The sequence below is a fragment of the Delphinapterus leucas genome, chromosome 5, assembly GCF_059928025.1.
Source record: "Delphinapterus leucas isolate spDelLeu-1000000601 "Yukka" chromosome 5, BTC_Dleu_Yukka2, whole genome shotgun sequence".
Taxonomy (NCBI): domain Eukaryota; kingdom Metazoa; phylum Chordata; class Mammalia; order Artiodactyla; family Monodontidae; genus Delphinapterus; species Delphinapterus leucas.
This window is the reverse complement of record NC_143133.1, coordinates 91,438,545-91,462,027: the sequence shown is the minus strand read 5'-3', so window position 1 is coordinate 91,462,027 and position 23,483 is coordinate 91,438,545. Positions and strand designations below refer to the sequence as shown.

Genomic DNA, 23,483 nt, shown 5'->3' with positions numbered 1-23,483 from the left:
ACAAACATTTATTGAGTGCCTACAATGTGTCAGGCATTATTTCTTACCTTTGGGATAAATCTCTGAACCAAAAAGACAAAATTCAGTCTTATGAAGCTTACTCTCTAATGAGAATGTAAGTTTATGTATTGAAATTCACATGGCCTAGCTGCATATTTTAGACTAGTTTCTGTAGCTTTTCCCGTCCCTTTATTGTCCAGAGCCAGTTTCCAATGCTGGGACTATCCTGGCATCTTTTCAGATCTTCTGCTTGAGTGCCAAGGCCAGAGAGGAGGGGGGGGAAGTGATTTGAGGGGATCTCAGTTCTCACAGAATGGTTCTCTCACATAAGCCATCCTTGTGTCCTGAACTTCTCTCTGCCCATTGAAACATGTTTGTAAACTGTGTTGGAGCCAACTTCTGGAGATTTGATTTCTAAGGCTGGATGCAAGCGGAGAGAACAGGAAGGCACATGCAAGGCTGAGCACAGTGTTAGCCAGTGTTAGCTTTGGTCTAGTCCCAGACAGGTGGCTGGTGCCACTTTTGCCAGGACCATCATCTGTCCTCCATTGCTGCCAAAATAAGGAATTCCTGCCTTTCTAAGTGGGTACAAATGTTAGGCACCAGGACCACATATATGGGATAAATAGGGTGGTTTTTGTTTTTTAAATCACAATTTGCCAAGAGCACTTTATTTTTTCTTTTCGACATCCTGTTCTGCAGCCTCCTTGGCCCTTTTTGCCGCGATGCCAAAGAGCCAGGCAATGGCGCGGGCCATGCGGAGCCTGGCGACCACCTTGAAGTTCTTCTCCTCCTCTGTGACGACTCTGGCTTTCTCCTTCTTGTAGACGTTTCGTATGGGCATGACTGGTCCCGTCAGCTGGGTGGCCAATCTGAGCTCTTCAGCAGTGCTGTCTCCTTTCTTGAGGGCCGAGGGCTTCCTGGGGAAGAGGATGAACTTGGAGCGGTACTCCTTGTGCCGCTGCGCGTTGGCCAGCAGGGACTCCGTGCGCTTGTTCCGCCGCCTCGGGTCCACTGAGATCCCAATGGTCCGGGGCACCTTCTTGTGGATGCCAGCCACCCTCAGCTCCTCCAGGCTGAAGCCCCTGCCGGCGCCCACCTTGGTGTGGTACCTGACCGTGGGGCATCTCACCACCGGCTGGAGGAGGCCAGACGTGGGGCGCGGGGCAATGAGGCGCGCCTTGGCCTGCCGGCCCTTGCGTCTGCGGATTTTGCCGGCCGGCTGGTTGAACCACGTGGCCCCACGCCCCTGACGGCCCTTGTGGGAGTGGGGCTTCAGGATCATGCCATTCCGGCTGGACGCCACGGCTGCGGCCGACTGGCCTCCTCCGAGTGCAAAGACAGGGTGTTGTTTTTTTTTAAAATAAATTTATTTATTTTATTTTTGGCTGCATTGGGTCTTTGTTCCTGCGAGCGGGCTTTCTCTAGTTGCGGGGAGCGGGGGCTACTCTTCGTTGCGGTGCGTGGGTTTCTCATTGCAGTGGCTTCTCTTGTTGCGGAGCACGGGCTCTAGGGCGCACAGGCTTCAGTAATTGTGGCACACGGGCTCAGTAGTTGTGGCTCGCGGGCTCTTACAGCGCTGGCTCAGTAGTTGTGGTGCATGGGCTTAGTTGCTCCGCAGCATGTGGGATCTTCCCGGGCCAGGGCTCGAACCCGTGTCCCCAGCATTGGCAGGCGGATTCTTAACCACTGCACCGCCAAGGAAGTCCCAGGCAGGGTGTATTTTTTTATAGGAAAAATACGTGGAACAAACAATGGTGTTTGTTCTCTAGTCTCATTTTGATGTTTCGCTCTGAGTAAATTCTGACTAATATGAGAGCCAGTCTCTCTGTAGCTAATTTGAAGGATGGGGATTGGTGATTGTAGAGCGATAACAGCATGTCAATCAACCTGTCCAACAGTCAAATACATGTTTAAAGAGTAATATTTAGTTATTTGAGAATGTGGTGAAATAGCACTCAGAAACTGTTATTGGGAGGAAGTAAGGTAAATTAATACAAACTTTCTAGTATGCATTTTGGGAACATGTTTCAAAAGCCTTGAAATGTTCATTGTCTTTAATCAAATAATTTTATTTTCAGGAATTTATCCTGAGGAAGTAATCTTATATTTGCACAAAGGCTTATTCAGAAAGATCTTTGCAGTGTTATTTACAATAATGAGAAACAACACAAATGTTCAACAACAGAATTGGTTAAATTAACAATGCTACATCTATGTGTTAGAATATGAGCCATTAAAAATTATATTCAAAGATTGAAAAATGTTAATAATTTTACAGTTAAGTGAGGGTTGCATGCACATGAGGGTTAATTATGGTATTCTCTATACCTTGGATTGCAGTTGAAATTTGTGATAACAGAAACTAAAAACTCTTGTCCTCAAAGAATGTTTACATCTAATGGAAAATGCTTATAAGGTATTATTAAATGGAAAAGGCAATTTATCAAGCAGTATGTATTGATGTATGGTAGGATTCTGTAGGATTCTAGTTTTGTAAAAATAAAACTAACCTTTCTGTTCATTTTATATATTGAAAATATATTTATGTAATGTTAACAGTGGCTGTCACTGGATGGTGCAAATATAGAAACTGTAGATTTTTCCTTTTATATTTCTTTATATTTTCAAACATCCATTTAATAAGCCTGTAATACTTTTATAATCAGCAAAAGTAATAATTCAATATTAAAAGGGAGGAGAGACTTTTAAAAGAAGGGCGGAGAGTCCGACAGGTCTTAGTACTGGTTTGTAACTTACTGGCTACATGACCTGGGGCAAGTTTCTTTGCCTTCCTAAGCCTCAGTTTTATGTCTGTAATAAGAAAAAAAACTACCTACTTTATGGGGTTTAGCGAAGATTAAATAAAACAATGCAGATAAAGATTCTAACATGATATCTAATGGAGAGTGAGGCTCAGTAAATGTTATTTTCATAAAACCTAAGTTTGACTTCTGCTGTGGTCACAATAGCATAACTGGTAGCTGGTTAGCGTCCCTGAAATAAATACGTAACTAGAAAACTGGACAAAATATATAAAACAACAGTCTTCAGACTTTGAACAACAGGTACACAGAACTCTGATTCCTGAGAGAAAGAATACGAATTCGGTGAGCCCTCTAATTTCCCAGGCTTTCTATAGTAGGGAGAGAAGCTGCAAGCAGAACATGGCAGCCTCACTGAAATGAGGAGACAGATATAGATCAGAGTTTGGAGCAGTTGAGGCAACTGGAATTTGTGGGGCAAGTTCCCAAACCAAAAGAAGGTTTACAGAAAAAGGGCTGTACAAGTGTTCATAGGATCCCCTTAAGTCTTTGGCCAAATATTAGGCTGTATATGTGTAAGGTGAGACTCCATAAGCTGGGCACATAGAACTATTACCAGAGAAAGAAAAACTACCAAGCTTGCAAACTGAACAATAACTAGAGCTTGCAGAGGGTTGAGAGACATTCTACTTCCAATTAGCCAGAATTCAGTAGGCTCCAGAAATACCACACCTTAGGAGTAAGGCTAAAGTAGCCCTAAAATAAAGGATACTTTAGACCCTCCCAAGAAAAACTTGAAAATAAACCTCAAAAGACCAAGCTGATCCCCAACTAAATTAACTGCTTACAAGAAAAAAGCTCAGCCAGCACCTTCCAAGGGAAAACAACACAAATCCAGACACTCAACAATATGACACTCACAGTGTCCACAATCTGGTAAAAAGATTACCGGGCATGTGGGAAAACATGAAAAGATGATCCTTAGCCAGGAAAAAAAAGTCAGTAGAAACAGATACATAAAGGACAGAAATGATGGAATTAGCAGACAAGGACTTTGAGAGAGCTACTGTAAATATGCTTAAGGATTTCAAGAAAAACTCAATGAACACAATGAGAAGTGTGGAAAATTATAATGAAAGAACCAAATGTAACTTCTAGACCTAAAAATCAGAAATGCATAATTCACTGGATGGGCTTAGCAGATGATGGCACACAACAGAAGAAAAAAAAAAGGAGTTGAAGATGTAGCCAAAAAAAAAAAAAAAGTTCAAACTGAAGCTCGGAAAGAAAAAGAGAGAGAAAATACATACATACATACATATATACATACATAGAGCCCCAGTGACCTGTGGGTAAATATCAAGCAACCTAACACATGTAAATTGAGTGTGGAAGAGATATTTGAAGAAATAACGGCTGAAATTCCAGATTTGATTTTAAAAATATATATTTACCAAGAGATGCAATAAGCTTAGCAAACCCCAAACAGGATAAATACAAAGAACCAAATCAAGATTTATTTTAATCAATTTTCTGAAAACCAGTGACAAAGTGCATGTGTTAAAACAACTAGAGAAAGAAAGTCACATTACATTCAGGGGAACAAAGATAAGATTTTCCACTGATTTCACATCAGAAATAATGTTAAGCCAGAGAGGCTTAATGTTAAATAATGTTAAGACACAGAGGAGCATAGAAAGAAAGAAAATATTATCTTAGAACTCTAATATGCAATAAACATAACCTTTTAAAATGCAGATGAAACAAAGGTTTTTTAAACCAATAAAGGCTAATTACTAGAAAATAATTCTTGCCTGCATTATAATAGCTAATGATTAAAATAAACAACAGCTAATTATTAGAAAGTAATTATTGCCTACACTACAAGAAACAGAAAAGGAATTTCTTTAATTTATGAGGAAAAAATACCAGCTCTACACAAAAGAATAAAGATCATTGAAAATCGTAAATATGTGGGTAAAAGTTTTTCATTAAAATTTTTTTCAAAAATAATTATTTAAAACAAAAGTAATATCAATATATTTGGGATCAATAACATATATAAGTAAAAGTTTTAACAGGACAAGGGGGGAATGGAAGCAGACTGTTATAAGGTCTAACTTTATCTATGCAGCAGTACAATTTTATTTGAAGGTAAACTGTGATAAGGTAAAGATGCATACTGTAAACCCTATAGCAATCACTATTTAAAAAGTGAGTATAGGGCTTCCGTGGTGGCGCAGTGGTTGAGAGTCCGCCTGCCGATGCAGGGGACACGGGTTCGTGCCCCGGTCCGGGAGGATCCCACATGCGGTGGAGCGGCTGAGCCCGTGAGCCATGGCCGCTGAGCCTGCGCGTCCGGAGCCTGTGCTCCGCAACGGGAGAGTCCACAACAGTGAGAGGCCCGCATACCGCAAAAAAAAAAAAAAAAAAAAAAGTGAGTATAAACTAAAAGAGAAGATTAAATGACATGCTAAAAATACTCAATTTAAAAGAAAGCAGGAAACCTGAAAAAAATGAACAAAGAAGAGATAGGATTAATAGGAAACAAATAACAAGATGGTTGATGTAAATAATCCAAAAATATCAACAACTGCATTAAATATAAATGGACTAAACACATCAAAAGCAGACATTGTTATGCTGGAAGAGGACAAGATACATATAGGTTGTCTAAAAGAAATACACTCTAAATATAAGGACAAAGTTTAAAAATAAAAGAATGAAATAAAATATACCATGCAATATTAATCAAAATAAGGCTATATTAAGGCTATATTTGAACTTCAGGACAAGGACCATTATCAAAGACAGAGGGAAATTTCATAATGATAAAAGGCAAATTCATTATGAAGACATAACAATCCTAAATGTTTATGTACTTAGTAACAAGAACTTCAAAATATATGAAGTAAAAAAACCTGACAGGATTAAAAGGAGAAATAGACAAACACAATTATAGTTAGAGATTTTAATACTCCTCTCTCAATAACTGATAAAATAAGTAGATAAACAATGGGTAAGGATATAGATTTGAAAACACTATCAACATGACCTAATTGGCATCGTACCCAACAGGGGCAGAATACATATTCTTTTTAAGCACACATAGAATATTCACCGAGAAACCATATGCTAGGTTGTAAAATGTCTCAATAGGTTAAAAATGAGTATGTTTTTTGATGATAATGTAATTAAATGAGAGAAGTATATCTGTAAAATCTCCAAATATTTGGAAATTAAAGAAGACACTTCTAAGCAACCCATGGGACAAAGAAGAAATTATAAGAGAAGTTAGGAAATCTCTCTAGTTGAATGTTTATGAAAGTACAAAATATTAGAATTTGTGGGATTCAGTTAAAGCAGTGCTTAGAGGGAATTTATAACGCTGATATTATTAAACACAAAGAAAAATTCTAAAATCAACATCTAAGAATTCCACTTGAGATTAAAAAGAAGATTAAATTAAACTCAAAATTAAGTAGAAGGTAGGAAATAATAAAGCGCAGAAATCAATGACACAAAAATTGGGCAAAAATAGAAAAATCAAGTAAGACAAATGCTGTGTGTTTTTCTTTTTTTTTTTTTTTTGGCTGTGTTGGGTCTTTGTTGCTGTGCATGGGCTTCCTCTAGTTGCAGTGAGCAGGGGCTACTCTTTGTTGCAGTGCTTGGGCTTCTCATTGTGGTGGTTTCTCTTGTTGCAGAGCACAGGCTCTAGGCGCAAGGGCTTCAGTAGTTGTGGAGTGCAGGCTCAGTAGTTGTGGCACACGGGCTTAGTTGTTCTGCAGTATGTGGGATCTTCCTGAACCAGGGCTTGAACCTGTGTCCCCTGCATTGGCAGGTGGATTCTTAACCACTGCTCCACCAGGGAAGGACCAGACAAATGCTGGTTTATTTGAAGGATCAATACAGTTGATAAACCTCTAGCTGGACTGAGGAGAGAACACAAGTGACCAGTATTAGAAATGAAAGAGGGAATATCACTTCAAACTTAGAGCATTTATGCCAACACATTTGACAACTTAGACAAAACTGAGAAATTCTTTAAAACACAAATAACTGAAGCATAACAAGAAATGGAGTATAGTATTGATATTTTAGAACCTGGATTCTGGCTGCTAGGGTTTGAAACTCTGCTCTTTCACTTATCAGCTGTGTGAATTTGGACAAATCCCTTAACTTCTCTGTGCCTCTGTTTCTTCTGTAAAATCAGGATAATAAGGTTTTTGTAAAGATTAAATGAGTTATTTTGTAAATTTCTGTGCCTAGCACTATATAAGTGTTAAGCTTTGATCATTTCTTAAGTCTTAAAGGATTTTTCTGGATTGAGACTTATAATTGGTTCTGATAGTTCAAATGAGAGTTGGAGATTTGGGGGTAGTGCTAAAGGTTTGTTTTGGTCAATAAGATAGACTGTTAATGGATATAGCTAGAAAGTTCATATATGGAGTTCAAAAGTCTATTGGCAGTTTGTTTAAATGCAACATAGGAAATCAATCAACTTCAAAAAAGAAAAAAAAACAAAGAAACAAACCCTAATGAAACATAGTCCCCTTTGCCATGACCCTCCCAGCCCCTGACATTATTCCCTTCTCCACATAATTCTGAACGAGAGTTAAAAAGGTTGACCTCATGGTAAGTTGGGAGAGAGATGTGTGTTCGGCAGTCAAAGTGCAGCTAAAAGTGGCTGCTGGAAACAGGAGGGCTTCCTGGGTCAGCTGGCAGATGGGAGGAAATGCAGCTTATCTTCTACAGTTTCCAATCAATTAGGAAGAGAGCTTTTCATCCCAGTTCTGAAACACTGGAAGTGTCTTGCCCATCCAATTTCCTTCTTCCTATAGGCCCCAGAGCCTGAGCCAGGTCGTGCATAGTCTCAGGTCACGGCTGTGCAGTGGGCCTGCCAGCCTGCTGCTGAAAGTCCTGGTGCGAGGCTCGGGGCTCTCCACCAGCACGACTGGCAGCCAATGACACCCCGATGGTTGAGGCCGGCTTCTCCTGAGGACCTCTGTCCTCTGCCTGGGAAAGCCAGAGGTGGTTTCCTCACATGCCCTGCTCAGAAGGCTGTCGTCCTCCTTTGCTTCGTGGCGACTCAATCCCCACCAACCATCAGCTGGGTAGCAGTGCCTCAGGCAGAGAGGTGAGCCAAGAAATTATCCACCACAATAGAACACGAACCCAAGCTGAATTTGAACATCTGTTTCCTATGGAATGCTCTTCAGAAAGCACGGCATTGTTTGCTCTCCAAACCAGTTCCCAGCAATCCAGGAGAAAAAAAAAAAGCCATTAGTCTTTGAGGTAAGGCTGGTTCTTTTACCAGAGGACAACAGACCTTCTCTTTGAACCTTGGGGTCCTGAGGGATCCCAAAATTGTCAACACTAAAAGATCATGCAGGGCTTCCCTGGTGGCGCAGTGGTTGAGAGTCCACCTGCCGATGCAGGGGACACGGGTTCGTGCCCCGGTCCGGGAAGATCCCACATGCCGCGGAGCGGCTGGGCCCGTGAGCCATGGCTGCTGAGCCTGCGCGTCCGGAGCACACGGGAGAGGCCACAACAGTGAGAGGCCCGCGTACCGCAAAAAAAAAAAAAGATCATGCAGACAGGTGTCCTGGCAGAGCCTATGAACGTTGCTCTTCATGAGAAATCTGAACTCTCTAAGGAAGGGAGAGGAATAGGCAGGAACTTTAAATCCTTAGAGAATTGGGGCAGGGACTGACTAACTCCTTAAGACAGTACAGCAGTTGATCTAGAGTCTGGACCAGCTGTTCTGGTGAACATCCCATAGCCAGAGATTCCACAATCATAATGACCAGGGCACGGGCTTGTGGTTACACAGGCCCTGGAATTTATGAGCCATGTGACCTTGGGCAAGTAATATAACTTCTTGGAATTTTCAATGGTCAAATGGAAATAATAATGCCACCTTTATGGGGATATTGTGTGAAACATTGACCTAGCACTTACAAAGCACTTGGATAGCCAGGCGTTGAGTAAATGCTTACTATTATTGGCTATTTTTATTATTATCATTATTAGGTTTACATCATCAGCAGTTAGTCCTCATGAAACACATCCTGTTTGGCACATTGGGTTTTACAGAATACTGTAGAAATATTCTTTGATAGAGTCAGCCCTCTGCGAAACTCACGGCAGATCAAAAATACTAGAAGAAAACTTCCAGAAAGTTCCAAAAAGCAAACTTAAATTTACATGAGTTGGCAACTATTTACATAATATTTACATTGTATTTAGAACTGTTTACATAGCATTTACATTGTATTAAGTATTATAAGTAATCTAGGGATGATTGAAAGTATAGAGGATGTGTGTTATATGCAAATACTACATTGTTTTATATAGGAGACTTAAGCATCTGTAGATTTGGATCCGAGGGGGTGTCCTGGAACGAATTCTCCATGAATATCAAGGGATAACTGTACATAACATCACAGAAATATTCAGAAATATTGTATAATAGAATCTAAAAATGGCACATTGGATTTTTTACAGAATATAAAAATACATAATTTCTGCCTTCAAAGAATTTATATCCAAGGAGATTTAAGATGATCTAACCCAAAGGGTAATACTCATTCGTTTATAATGGTGGGAAGCCAATTAGGAGGGGAGAGTTTTACAAAGGAAGCTGGACAGTAGGGCCTCAGAACCTGCAACGATCATTCTACAGCTTTCCAAGTCCATCCATTCACTTACATCATGATGTTCACTTACATCATCTATTCATTTATTTACTCATCAAATGTATTAGTCGGTTTTTGCTAAGGGCCTTTCTATGTACCAGCCATTAACTTGCAATGTGAAAGGACTGGGGTATTGTCATCATGGTGCATAGTGGATATTTTAGCTTGGTGGTGAGATCTGAAATGAGACACTTAGGTCAAGAAAACTTTTAGGTTCTTGTTGGTGGAGAATGGTAGTCCCCAAAGAAGTTTTAAGGAAGGTAAAAATTGGCTATTTCCCCATACTTCACTACCAGGTTATAACGAAAGCAAGTTTCAGACCAAGTCCTGCCACATATACAGACATTATTAGATAAATATTTACTAGTCAGCAGGCACAACGTAGTTCATACAACTGTTCTGGGAGCTTAAGTCCGAGATCTCAGCCCTTTGAGGGGTTTCCACCAGCTCCACACAAAAGGTTTGTTCCAGGAAGGCTTCTATGGCTTCTAGTGGGCATCAGACAATCAGAAGTTCTTGTAAATCAATGGCTTGTCATGGGAGCCATTAGCTGGCAAGCCTCAGGCACTATCACTAAAGATTTGGGCCCAGGCCTCACCAGATTTTTACACCTTGTTTGTGTAAGGATAGGGATTACCTTTACAGTATTTTCTAACCACTCTACCTACCTTGAATTCCTTTAATTTCACGACTGAAAGCCCATTTCTAACATCAGTCATATGCATGAAAATGTCACTACCTTCCCAATAAAAACCCATCTCTGACATTGAGTATACTTACTGGCAACCTATGGGTTGTTGGTTGAGGTGTGATAATGCAGAGACTGGCTCTAGAACATGGCACTTTCTGATGAAGCGCTAGCTGCCTTCTGCCGCACTGTGCTTTCTTGCTGACTCCCAGGGTTTTGGCTTAACCTAAGAAACACACATGTAATATCACGTTGTAAATGCTTATATGTTTTAAAATAAATTGCAGATGCTAGAACCTGTGTACAAAGAGAACTCACAGGATGAACTCAACATCATCTGAGATCTGACCAACAGTTTCCTGGGCCAGAAATTTTTGTCCTCACAGCACAAGAGGAAAGCTGAAATTAACCAAGCTTAGGGAGCCTGGTGTATGAAACCAGAAAGTCAGTTTATTTGTTTACAGTGAGATCTCAAACCATGTGCAGCTTTGATATTGATGGGATAAACATATTTTCTCCCTGGGCACTGTTTCAAGGGGAAGTTATCATCACAAATTTGTTTGTTGAATATTGAAATTTGAACTAGAGGCTGTGGTTGGCTCATCCACAACAGGTATAGGTCTGCCAGTAGCACTTGAGTCTGTAAGCCAGGGCACATTTTCTCCTTATCTGAGCTTAGATGGGCAATGCTGATTTCTGACTTTTGGACTCCATGCTCCAGGCTGCTGCCTTTCTTCTGTTCACACGATAGGGCACAGTTCAGGCCACTATATAATTCATTATGTTTCTACCTCTTACTAAATTACCATGATATTCTAGTCTCAACTCTGTAGAAATATGCATGTTTCCTTCATTGAAGTTGGGACTAGAGTCAAATTCTTCCACCATCTTTCGACAGGAAGATGTCTAATCACATTCACTTGGAGTGTGTGGATTATGCTGATTGAAAGTTCAAATGGTGCATTAGGCTGTGTTCTTTTAATTATAAGGAATGGAAGACCCAATTCAGAATTTGTTTGTTTCTGTAATTTCAAAGTTTCTGGCACATCTGGATCCAAACGTTCGATGTCATCGACCCAGTCCATTTGCTTTACTCTACTCCATGTTGACTTCACCTTCAAGTAGGCTCTTGCCAGGTAGTGGTCCCTAGCAGCCACAGGCACACATCCTCCCAGGTTTTTTTTTTTTTTAAATATTTATTTAGTTATTTGGCTCCACCAGGTCTTAGTTGCGGCACTCGGGATCTTCGTTGCTGCGTGCGGGACTTTTACTTGCGGCATGCGGGCTCTTAGTTGAGGCATGCGGGATCTAGTTCCCTGACCAGGGATCTAGTTCCCTCCCCTGCATTGGGAGTGTGGAGTCTTAACTACTGGACCACCAGGGAAGTCCCCATCCTCACAGTTTTAAGTTCAGTTGAAAAAGAGCTTCTCTTTATCTCAGTAAATCAATAAAAACTCCTACAGTTAAATCTTATTGGTTTAGCTTGGGTTATGTGCCCATCACTGAACCAATCATGGTATCTGGAGATAGAGTAAATGGATTGTCTAGACCTTGGTGACATGACTGCTCCCGAGATCTGGTTTCTGCATGGATTGAGAGTGAATGTAAAATGACGAATACTGTTACCAGAAGAAGGTGGATGAGTTCCAGGAAGGCAAAACCAACAGATATCCACTGAAGAGGCAACCTGATTTCTCTTATCTCCAAGTTACTTTCCTTTGTGCCATGTATGTCCAAGAAACAGGTAGTATGGATGATATAATGTATAGCCTCTGCCTAATACCCAGGAACTCAGTCTAACAGGGAGAATAAGTATGTGCACAAATGACCAAGATGAGCAAACAAACAAGGTAAGTAACAGAAGGAGAATGGGAATTGTGTGCATTTAGAGGAAAGAGGAATTACTGACAAGATAAAGGAAGGCTTCTTGGAAGAGGTGGCACTTGAACCCTGAGTAAAAGTAGGGTTTTGATAGAGGCGCTGATGCTGCAGGGGGAGGGAACCGCACAAGCAAACACACTGCGATTGGGAAGAAGAGAAAGGGTCCCTGTTTTGGGGTCTACCAGAATTGCTCCAGATTGTGTAGGAAAGTTCTGTGCTCTGTCAGGTTGAACAGTGGGTACCTGGTAGGTGTGGGCATCCCATCCAGGAGAAATGCCCTCTGCAGGTGGGTGAGTTTCAGGAGTTGTGAAGGTGTCCCATAGCTTCTGTTTCAATGTTTCTGGAAGTGTGGTCCAGGATGCTTTTTTTTTTTTTTTTAATAACTTTATTTATTTATTTATTTATTTATTTATTTATTTATTTTTGGCTGTGTTGGGTCTCCGTTTCTGTACGAGGGCTTTCTCCAGTTGCGGCAAGCGGGGGCCCCTCTTCATCGCGGTGCGTGGGCCTCTCACTAAGGCGGCCTCTCTTGTTGCGGAGCACAGGCTTCAGACGCGCAGGCTCAGTAGTTGTGGCTCACGGGCTTAGTTGCTCCGTGGCGTGTGGGATCTTCCCAGACCAGGGCTTGAACCCGTGTCCCCTGCATTAGCAGGCAGATTCCCAACCACTGCGCCACCAGGGAAGCCCCAGGATGCTTTTTCAAGTTGTCGATTTCTGCACTGATCCCAGACCTCACAGAATCGGAGGCTCTGAGGGAGTAGATCTTTATGCTTTTTGCCTGGGGCTGAGCCCAAGTGGGTTTCAGGACCTCTTCCAAGCCCACATTCAGCCGTACTTACCATTTTGACAGGAATACCCACTTCCAGTTACACTTTAAAACCCATAGCCCATCCAGATGAGAATTCCTCTGCCCTGCCCTGCCCTACCTTTGTGGCTTTGACTGGAACCAGAGCTCAGGTGTCACAGCCTCTGGGCTGAAGAGCAGAGCTGAGCTGGATCCAGAAAGGGGACAGGGGACAGACCTCTCTTGACCTTAAGGAAGAAAACCAGAGCCTTATCAGATCTACAGAATTGGCCAAGCGGTTCTTCCTGTGACTGCTCTTTCTGGGGACAAGGGTATAGACAAAGAAGAGAAGGTTTCAGATTTTGTTTGGAAAGACTCAGACTGCATGACGTCTGTCAGCAGTTAATCTCTGAGGGCAGGGAGTACTGACAGGCACAAATTGCAATTCCGGGGCCTGCAACCCTTTGTAGTAGTGGGCGGGTTTACACTCCAGGTAAATAAACACTTCCATTTAGCACACACTGCCAGGAGCTAACATGTTTTGCCTGCCTGAGTAGCCTGGGCACAATTATTCTAAATCAAAGGCTGTTTCCTCTGAGGAAGTAGGCCTGGGCATGCTTGCGGCCCTCTATAGCTTTTCTGAGTTCCTGCTCCTGTGTCCATCTTGGGAACTGTGTCAGCATTTGGGGGAAGAATAAGAGAGGACTGTGGGGAATTCCCTGGTGGTCCAGTGGTTGGGATTCAGTGCTTTCACTGCTGGGGCCGGGTTGGATACCTGGTCGGGGAACAAAGGTCCTGCAAGCTGCTCGGCGTGGCCAAAAAAAAAAAAAAAGAAAAGGGGACTGTGCTGTTCATATTATTTAAATTGAGTAACTGACTCCCTTAAAACTTACAAAAGCTCTCCCGGAAACGGAAGAGATGAGCCAAAGGGCAGACAGACCCAGGTGGGCCTCGCGATATTCTTCTCTGTTTATTAGTACGATGCTCCCCCACCTGGGTTCCCAGCCGCTCTGCCTTCTGCAGTCCCCCCACCTCTCCACACTCCTCTCCACACTCCTTTACCTCCCTCTTTGGAGCTGGACTGAGTTAGGAGGGCTGCCTGGAATCCCCTTCCCAGGAACAGGGGCAGTAAGGGGGCACCCAGGACTGTTTCCTACCTGCAGGGCTCAGGGGAATCGCCCAGCGAGGGGGCCTTTCAAACCCTGATCTGTGCCTCCTCTGTACCCTGGTGTCCTCCGTGGCCCCAGGCTCTTGTCGCTTAGCTCAGAGCAGGCAAATTCAGGCTTCGGCTCCCAGACAACAGTATTTGAGCCCAGGAGCTCCTGCTTCAATTTGCTGGCTCTCCTCAGCCTGAGATGCCAGTTGTTTTCTTTCCCTTAACTCTGCACACTTCCTCCTCCCCATTTCATTGTGTTCTCAGTTTTCACTCTCTTTGGAAGAGCAGTGCGATTCTATTCTTCCCGTGTGAGTCCTAGCACGCTGATAACTTCTTGCTTTCAGCTTCCTGGCTCTGCTGAAGTGACCTTTGGAATTTCATGGCTCCCTGCCACAAACCCCGGTTCTTCCCAGCATCTGTTTAAGTTCCGCTCTTCCAGTGGCAATGCTCTTTGCCTTTCTAACCTTTGTGTCATCTGGCTCCAAATTCCAAAGGGGATTTTACTGCCTGTCAGGTCAGTAACCATGCCCTGTGGCTAGAAGAAAAGCCCAAGTACGTTCACTTTGAGTATGGGGTTGCCAAAATTTTAAAGGTTGCCACTTGGGGAAAATTTCAAGGCTTCTTTTCACAAGCTGAAAAAAAACACAGTCTGTAGCCCAACGTTCGATGCCTTCCCCCAGGTGGACCAGTCTGCCTGCAAGCTTTTCCTCCACCCACAGCTCCTTTTCTTCAGCTAATACTTGCACTTTATCCAGTACCCTGGCTTCCTGGACTTTGCTTAAGCTGTTACCTCTGCCTGGATCACCTTCCCTCACTCCATTTTCTATTTCTGTATGGCACGATTCCTTCCTATATTCTAAGCGTCAATGCCCATGCCTAAAAGCTTCCCTCAATCCCTTCCCATCTGACTTAATCTCTCCCCCCCACCCCCGCCAGCCCCTGCCCTCCCATTGTGCTATTTTGAGCTGTAGCTATACTGAGATATAATTCACACACCATACAATTCATCCATTTAAATTATACAATTCAATGGCTTTTTGCATAGTTACAGAATTGTGTGACCATCCTCACAATCAATTCTAGAATATTTTCATCCCCCCCCATTCCATACTCTTTAGCTATCACTCACCAATCCACACCCCTACCCCCTTCCCAAATCTTCTCCAGCCCTAATCAACCACTAATCTAATTTCTGTCTCTATAGAGTTGCCTATTCAGGACATTTCCTATAAATGGAATCATACTGTATGTGATCTTTTGTGACTGGTTTCTTTTAATTAGAATAGTGTTTTCAAGGTTCATCCACATTGTTACTTATATCAGCAGTACTTCATTCAAGAGGCACATTTTTAAAACATTTCAACATCTCCAAAATAAGGATGCATCTTCAAATCACTGTTGTGTGTGGGTTAATTATCAACAGCTTTTCTCTCTTAGTAATACCTAAAATCAGGATGCATCTTCCAATCAAGGGCGTCAAATTCAATGTTATATTTATGTCTCTGCCTTACTGCCTGTCCCAATCTGCTCTGCAGCCAACTCACTTGTTTATGTGTCTATCTTGTCTCATAAACTATAGGCTTCAGGAGGATAGCAGCTATGTCTTAATTATCTTTGTATCCTTTAAAGGAGCTAGCACAGTATTTGGCTTTCAGGAAGTGCTCAATAGGGACTTCCCTGGTGGTCCAGTGGGTAGGATTCCACACTCCCAGTGCAGGGGGCCTGGGTTCAATCCCTGGTTGTGGGACTAGAGCCTGCATGCTGCAATGAAGATCCCCTGTGCCGCAACTAAGACCTGGTGCAGCCATAAATAAGCAATTTTTTTTTTTTTAAAGGAAGTGCTCAGCAAATATGAAAAAAGAACTAATGTTATATTCAGAGACATAGTCTCCAATAATAACACGCAGAGCAGAAGAAAGGTGCAAAATCTTCATGCACACTTGGTGAGTATGCAGTGTGCTCATGATTGTTAAGTTTCTGGTGACTGATATCATTAATTAACTAAACATTTAAGCACCTACTGTGTGCCAGGTCCTGTGTTCTGAGCAGAGAGTGTTACAAAGATGGTCACTACAAGTTCCCTCTCTCAAGGAACTCATACTTTGGAAAGACATTTATGTAAATGTACAACAGGGAGGATAGATAAGTGTGGTTTAGGGGCTACCGAGGAGGCTGTGAGACAGTGGAAGAAGTTATTTAGAGAGTGACATCTATACTTAACTCTTAAGCATTTAGAAGATGGGCTTTACAGTCTGACAGTCCTGGGTTCTGCCACTTCTCTGTGAACCTGGCCACGATATTGAACTCTCCATGGCTGCATTTCTTCATCTGTACAATAGACTTAAAAAACGTATGTCTCTCTTACAGTTGTTGTAAGAATCAAGTGAGACGATGAGTGTAAAATATCTGACATATTAGTAAGTGCTCAAATAAATGATATTCTTGTGAATTTTTTTTTTTTTTAACTTTTGGCCATGGCGCATGGCTTGTGGGATCTTAGTTCCCCAACCAGGGATTGAACCTGGCTCTGGCAGTGAAAGTGCAGAGTCCTAACCACTGGACCACCAGGGAATTCCCTCTTGTGAATTTTAGATCATTAAACCTTTGGGAATTTTAGAAGTTATTTAATCAAGCCTCCCCCTGTACACCTAACTTTATGCTTTATAATCAAAATACTAAGTGGCTTACCATCTGGGCGAAGGAGGTAGGAGCAGGCTTCCGGGGGTAGGGGGGGAGACAATGGAAGGATAAGAGACATTAAAATGCAGAGAATTTTCAGCAGGTAAGATGGGTACTTTGGAGGTAAGTTTCAGGAGGCCTGTTCCTCTAGCCTAGCCCACTGCCCCTCCTTTCTTTCTACCTGTGGGCAGCCACTTAGTTTATTTTAATGGAGCCTTCTCATTGACATATGTAAACTCTGCCCTGTATTTGAACAGCTCTTAGCAGGAAAGTCTCAGCCCTGTCTGGATCATAAGCTCTGGTTCCTTCCTGTGTATTATTTTTCTCTTCTCAACAAACCTTTCTCTGGACTGTCAGGGGCTGAGGTTTCTGCTTTTTTATTCCTCAAGTGTCTAGCATGATGGCCAAAGGAGTTATATGTAAGTGTTTTTTGTTTGTTTGTTTTTTTAAATTTTACTTTGAAATACTAACAAGAGTTGTTGAATGAAAGAATGAATCACTATACTTTGAATGAATAACGAATACATTAACAAACAAATGGTTACAGGGTGGGCTATCACAGTACGCTCCTCAAAAAAATTACATTTATTTTCCAAGGGGAAAATCAGGTATAGATGAAAGCTAAAAGGGTTGTACTCATTTATTAACATTTTTTCAGTTTTAGGAATAATATTTCATTTATATCACTGTTCAATCAACAGAGCTAGAATGAGTGGGTTTATATAGTTGGCTTCTTTCCTAATAGGCACGTGCGAAACAATGTTTTCTTTTTCTGCTAAGTAGACAGACTAATGAAGTTGTTAGTCCTTTGGCTACTAACCTATGTCTAAAAGAAGATGATGAAAGATACACAAGGCCAAGAAGCACTTTTGGAAATTGAGTCTATGCTCTTTTCTCCCCCAGGGTGGCAGAGTAGGGGGCCGGTGGTCTGGCTCCAAAGCCTGTGAGCTTAGCCACCAGTGATAAGGCCTCCCTGGGAGCCTCCCACCCATCCTGTCATCTGTTTAAGATTTGATCAAAGATTTGTAAATTTCACCAGGATCTGAACCTTTTGAAGGCCCCAAACCCCTCCTGCCCTTCCCATCCTTTATCTTCATAAATTTCAGTCTTTTACAAAATCCTTTTTACTTGGGTTAATGATCAGTTATTCAACAAATATTTGTGTCAAGAATCAGTCTTGGTCTCTTAAGTGTTTACAGTCTTTTGGAGGAGGTAAGAAATTAAAAGACAATTAAACCATATGATTCAGCAATTGGACTTCTGAGTATATATACCCAAAAGACTTGAAAGCACAGACTTGAACAGATATTAGTACATGTTCATAGCAGCATCATTTACAATAGCCAAAATGTGTAAACAACCCAAGTGTCCATTGATGGATGAGTGGATAAACAAAATTTGGTATATACATACAATGAAATACTATTCAACCTTAAAGATGGAGGAAATTCTGATATTGATACATGCTACGACATGGCTGAATCTTGAAGGCATTATTCTTAGTGAAATAAGCCAAAAAGAAGAGGACAAATATTATATGATTCCACTTATGTGAGGTACATAGAGTAGTAAGATTCACAGAGACAGAGTGGAATGGTGGTTGCCAGGGGCTGGGGGAGGGGGGAATGGGGAGCTATGTTTAACAGGCATGTAGTTTCAATTTGGGAAGATCGAAAAGTTCTGGAGATGGATGGTGGTGAAGGTGGCACAGGTATATGAACGTATTAAGGTCACTGAACTGTACACTTAAACAATGGCTGTAATTGCTTAGAGGCCACAGAGTAGCGGCACATGACCCGAGCAACTCTGTCTGCTCGTCTGTCGGGTCACCCGTACCTTTGTCTATCTCCCCAGCTCCTTTTCCTTGGCTGGTCTGGAAGCATTCCTTTCTCTTGGCCCTCAGCGCTGGCCTGTGGGGGCCGTTAGAGTGGTTGGCCTGGTAGAGTAGCTGCTTGCTGCTCGGTGCTGTAGGGACCTTGCAGCTGCTGTGCAGGTTGCTGAGGTCTGGACGGGGGGGCAAACCGCAGGGAGTCCAGGGCCTAGCGGCTGAGGCTCGAAGCCTTTATGTCTGTCGCTTAACAATCCACAGAAGTGAAGATGGGAGCCTGTGTCAGATGTGGGTGAGAAGAGATGGAGGGAAGTGTAGAGATTTGAGGGAATTTGAGAGAGCTTAGTGGCTGATAGGAAGAGCAGCATGTGGGGAAAGGGCCCTCAAGGAGGGCGCCCAGGTTTCTGGTTTTGAGTGACAGGGTGAATGGGAGAGCTGCTCCTGAGAGGTGGAATACAGGGGGACATACGTGTTTGTTGGGGGAAATAATGATGTCTATTTCCTATTTTGGGACATCCTGAGTTTAAGGGGCTTGCAAGATATCCAGGTAGCCAGTTACCCTAAAGGAAATATCAGTTTTAATTTTATACAAAGAAGACTCAGAAGGATCCATTAGGAGAGCAAACTGAGATTAAAAAATATGTAAAGAAAGAAAGTAGTGCTCAGAAACCTTCCAAAGACAATACAGGACCAGGTGTGCATCTTGTATAATTTTGGCACCTGCCAGTGCAAGTGTGATTTCTGATTTATGTTTATTTTCAGCAAGTAACCCACACTCAGTTTGCGTCTCTTGGTTCTCATTAGTGAAATCACTGATTGGGATCAAGAACCAGTTCTGTGGTCTTCCTGGCTGAAATCCAAGCCACGATTTCCAGGGCTTGAAAGGAAAGAATAAGACCCTTTAGTTTTTCGGTATTATAAAATGCAACCCCCTAATTTTATGTCATTGGGAATGGTTTCTTTGTTTCTAAGCTTGACTTGCCTTCAAAAGGATTTTTCACTGGGGAGATATTTCTATTTAATATGCTTTGTTTTTAGATTATGTTTACCTCCCATTTTACATCTATTATCACTATGGCTGCAAACTTCAGACATTACTTCTGGGAACACTGATTGGCCTTGGCCTTTCCTGCCTGGCCCTGCTTTCTCTCAGCCCTCGGAGGCTTGAAGATATAACCCCATAAATCATCAAGTTCATACCTGAGGCCTTCCTCCATCTGCCTAAACTTGGGACAGTTTCTCTTCGCACGTAAGCCTAGTTTTCCTTCCTCTTTTGAGACCCAGTGTGGAGAACACTGAAGACAGACTTAGGACATTTGGGTTTTGGACGCTGTCCTACTGCTTGTCAGTTTGTGTGACAACAAAAAACAAGAAATAATCTTGTTATGTACTATGTTGCAATATACCAGGTACTTTTATGTTCATTATCGTATCATCACCTCCTGGGTCTCAATTTCTTCATCTGTGAAATGGGGATAAACATATCTACTCATCTTTCATACATCACAACACTTGTAAAGATCATGACTGATAAGAGATACAGAGTCTGTGGGAAGCTACCAAATCTGATTTAAAAATATACACAATATTGGGCTTCCCTGGTGGCGCAGTGGTTGAGAATCTGCCTGCTAATGCAAGGGGACACGGGTTTGAGCCCTGGCCTGGGAGGATCCCACATGCCACGGAGCGGCTGGGCCCGTGAGCCACAACTACTGAGCCTGCGCGTCTGGAGCTTGTGCTCCGCAACAAGAGAGGTTGCAATAGTGAGAGGCCCGCACACCGTGATGAAGAGTGGCCCCCGCTTGCCACAACTAGAGAAAGACTTTGCACAGAAACGAAGACCCAACACAGCAAAACTAAATAAATTAATTAATAAACTCCTAAAAAAAAAAAAATATACACAATATTAAACTTACAGCTCATGTTTCTGAAACTCCTCAACAGCTGCTCTCCCGGTTTTCTTTCCATCAAAAGTACCTGGCAGCTCCTTTTCCAATGCTCTTTTTACGTGAATAATATTAACTATAATAAAGCTACCATTTATCAAATTCCTACCAGGGTAGATAATAATTGCATTAAGAATCCCCATTTACTTCTCAGTCTTGAAAGCAGGTATAAATATGTCCATTTCACAGGTAAGGAAACAGAGGCTCAGCGAGGTGAAAAGAGCCAACCCTATTTCACATGGTGAACACGTGGCAAAGACAGTCTTGTAAACCAGCTTTGATGTGACTCTGGACCTCTGCCCTTAACCATTACAATTTACTGACTCACTTAGGTCTCCCTTTTCAAAGCAACCTCTTCTTTCCTTCTTCCTCCTCTGCCTGCCTCTATCTTTTTCCTAAAATATCTTTACTTCCAGGCCTTGAAAATGCCTATTTTGGTAACTACAGGTAAATAAAAGAAATCTGGTTGGATGTTCTCCAGGGCCAGAGGGGCGTGAGGGGGTTAACTGGCCGAAGGAAAACACATTTGCTGTGTTTGCTGCACCTCGTGGTCTTTACCCAGACAGGAGATGCTAGAGCCGTGGAACAGGTCTCCAGAAGAGGAGAGGATCCCCCTCCGCCTTTCAGCTGCCCAGTCCCTGGACTCCTCCCTTTTGACAGTCATGCTTTCCACCCAAAATCTTGTATGGCTTGGGGGTTGGCCAGAGGAGGGAGGGTTTGGGGGCCCAGCTGGAAAGGGGGATGGGGAGAGGAGGAAGATTAAGAAAAGAAAAGCAGCTGGAACTCATCTCCTGGGGACTGGCCAAGAAGGAGGCCCAGGCCCTGGGAAATCTGCTCGTCTGCTGTTATGCAACCCCTCACCCCGCCAGCTTCCTCTGCAGTCTGTGTGACACCAGGACTTAGCCCCCTGGTGGCATCTCCCAACAGAAGGCGCTGCAGATGTCCCGGCAGACGCGGAGACCCCCACTGGTAGAGGAGACGTGCTTCCAAGCTGCAAGGAGCTCCCTGCCAAAACGAAGAGATGTCCTTCCAAGTGTCAATGTTGCAAATCAGCAAATAAAAAAAACCTCTGGGTGTGCAGGACTCTAGTCAGCAGGGCAGTGTGGCCCTCAAATTTATGGATATTTAGTGATGGGAGGACAATAAAGGTACTCATCTTGATGGAGGGAGAATTCTAAAACTTCGGTATTTCTGCAAGACTCTGGTCTCCAGAGGAGCCCAGCAGAGGGTAGGAGCCCATATGCAAGGGAAGGAACCAGGAAATGAGTTTGATGGAATGAATGTGTGGTGAGTGAGAGAATCCTCTGTGGAGGATCTTAAAGTCATTCCAGGCTTGTTTAAATTTAGAGGAAATTAAGTCAGTCTGGAATCATCCTTGGCCTGTGCATGAGGTCAGGAGAAACTATTTTAGAAAGTAGATTATATCATGTCATTTCCCTGCTTAAAGCCACTGGGAGCTTCCATTAGAGTAAAAGTAAATCCCAAACTTCCTGCTGTGGCCTGTAGACTTCATGACAGGTCTCTGCTGAACTTTCCCACTTCATTTCCCACCCAACAGGCTCCAACCTTCCTGGCCTTCTTAGGTTCTGAGAACTCCAAATTCAGGGCCTTTGCATCTGCCATTCCCTTTGCCCAGAAAAATGTTGTTCCCGGCCTCTGCTTACTATAGTACTTTTCAAACTACAGGTCATGACCCATTAGTGGGTGGCGAAATTAATTCAGTGGGTCATAACCAATTTAAAAAATTTTAAATATAGTTGAAAATGTATTCGATATGTTAAATATAATAGAAAATATACCATATAATAAGGATAGGTATTGTTTTATGAAATATGTATGTGGGTACATGTATTCTAGATTATGATATAAAATAAAATTCTTACTAATGAGTCTCAGTCCATAAACTTTGACAGTCCCTGGCTTAGGATTGGTGATGCATAACTCAGGCTTTTTATTTTGCTAACAGCAGGCACCTTTGATTTACAAGAAGCTTTCTGATCTCTTTGTAGAGGCACTATTATGAAGGTTCAATAGAAATGAATTGAGCCTGGCTCAAAGATGAATAACCAACCTTCCAACCTTAAAAAGTTTTCATGTATACTTGGAAATTGGTTAGTGTCTTACCATCTCCATGTTGCATGCCTTTGTGGTATTAATGGGAGAACGGTTGCATGTGGGATCCATGATTAAAAGTTCTACAGCAGACTTTGCTGTTTAGCCAACCCAACAACCTTTCCCAGACTCTTATTTGCTTGCCATATTTTACTACAGAGCCTGGAAAAGGTAAGTATTCTACTCTCCAGACTCCCTTGCAGCTAAGGATGGCCCTGTGACATAGATCTGGTCAATGAGATATAAATGAAAGTCTGCTCAAATATTGCTGGAAAGTTTTTTTGCTTTTCTGATAAGTGAAGCTCTAGTTGGCATTGCCTATACCTCTCCTTCCTGCTTTGAATGAAGATGACTATAGCTGTTTTGGATCAGCAGCAGCCATATTTTGATGGTGAGGGAAAGTCCTAGAAAATCAGAGACACTGGCTCTCATAACTGGGAGTTCTGCAAGCTCTATTCATGTCACATTTGCTGATGTCCCAGTGGCTAAAGCCAAGTTCAGAGTCAATATGGCAGAGAACTACACAAGAGTGTGGATACCAGGAAACATGATTCATTGGAGCCATTAATATAACAATCTACCATTCCCTTCCTCAAGACATTTTATTTCCATCTGTTGGAAAATTGTTATAGTGTACTCATTTTATTAGAACAAGACACTTGACTGTCATCTGCTTAAAACAATTATTGTAGTAAATGTGCAAATTTGCGATGTCTAAAATGTGAATGGTACCCTTTTAGATGTGGCATCATGGTGCAGTGCACAACCTGCACAACCATACCTAATGACCCTAATAAGTCTTATCAGCCTACTTTGATTGTGTGTGAGGGTTAGGGTCAAGCTTTATGTGTCTTTGGTGCTTCAAACCTAATACCATGCCTGACATTTTATGAATCCATGTCTTCTGTCACTTTCTCCAAATTCCATTTGCCTACCACAGAGCTGC

The 23,483-nt window shown here is 42.4% G+C and overlaps 1 pseudogene; it reads right to left on the bottom strand.

Moving 5' to 3' along the window:
* Positions 1 to 285: 285 nt before the first annotated feature.
* On the bottom strand, positions 286 to 21,089 carry LOC111187657 (large ribosomal subunit protein eL13 pseudogene; annotated as a pseudogene).
* Positions 21,090 to 23,483: the final 2,394 nt, after the last annotated feature.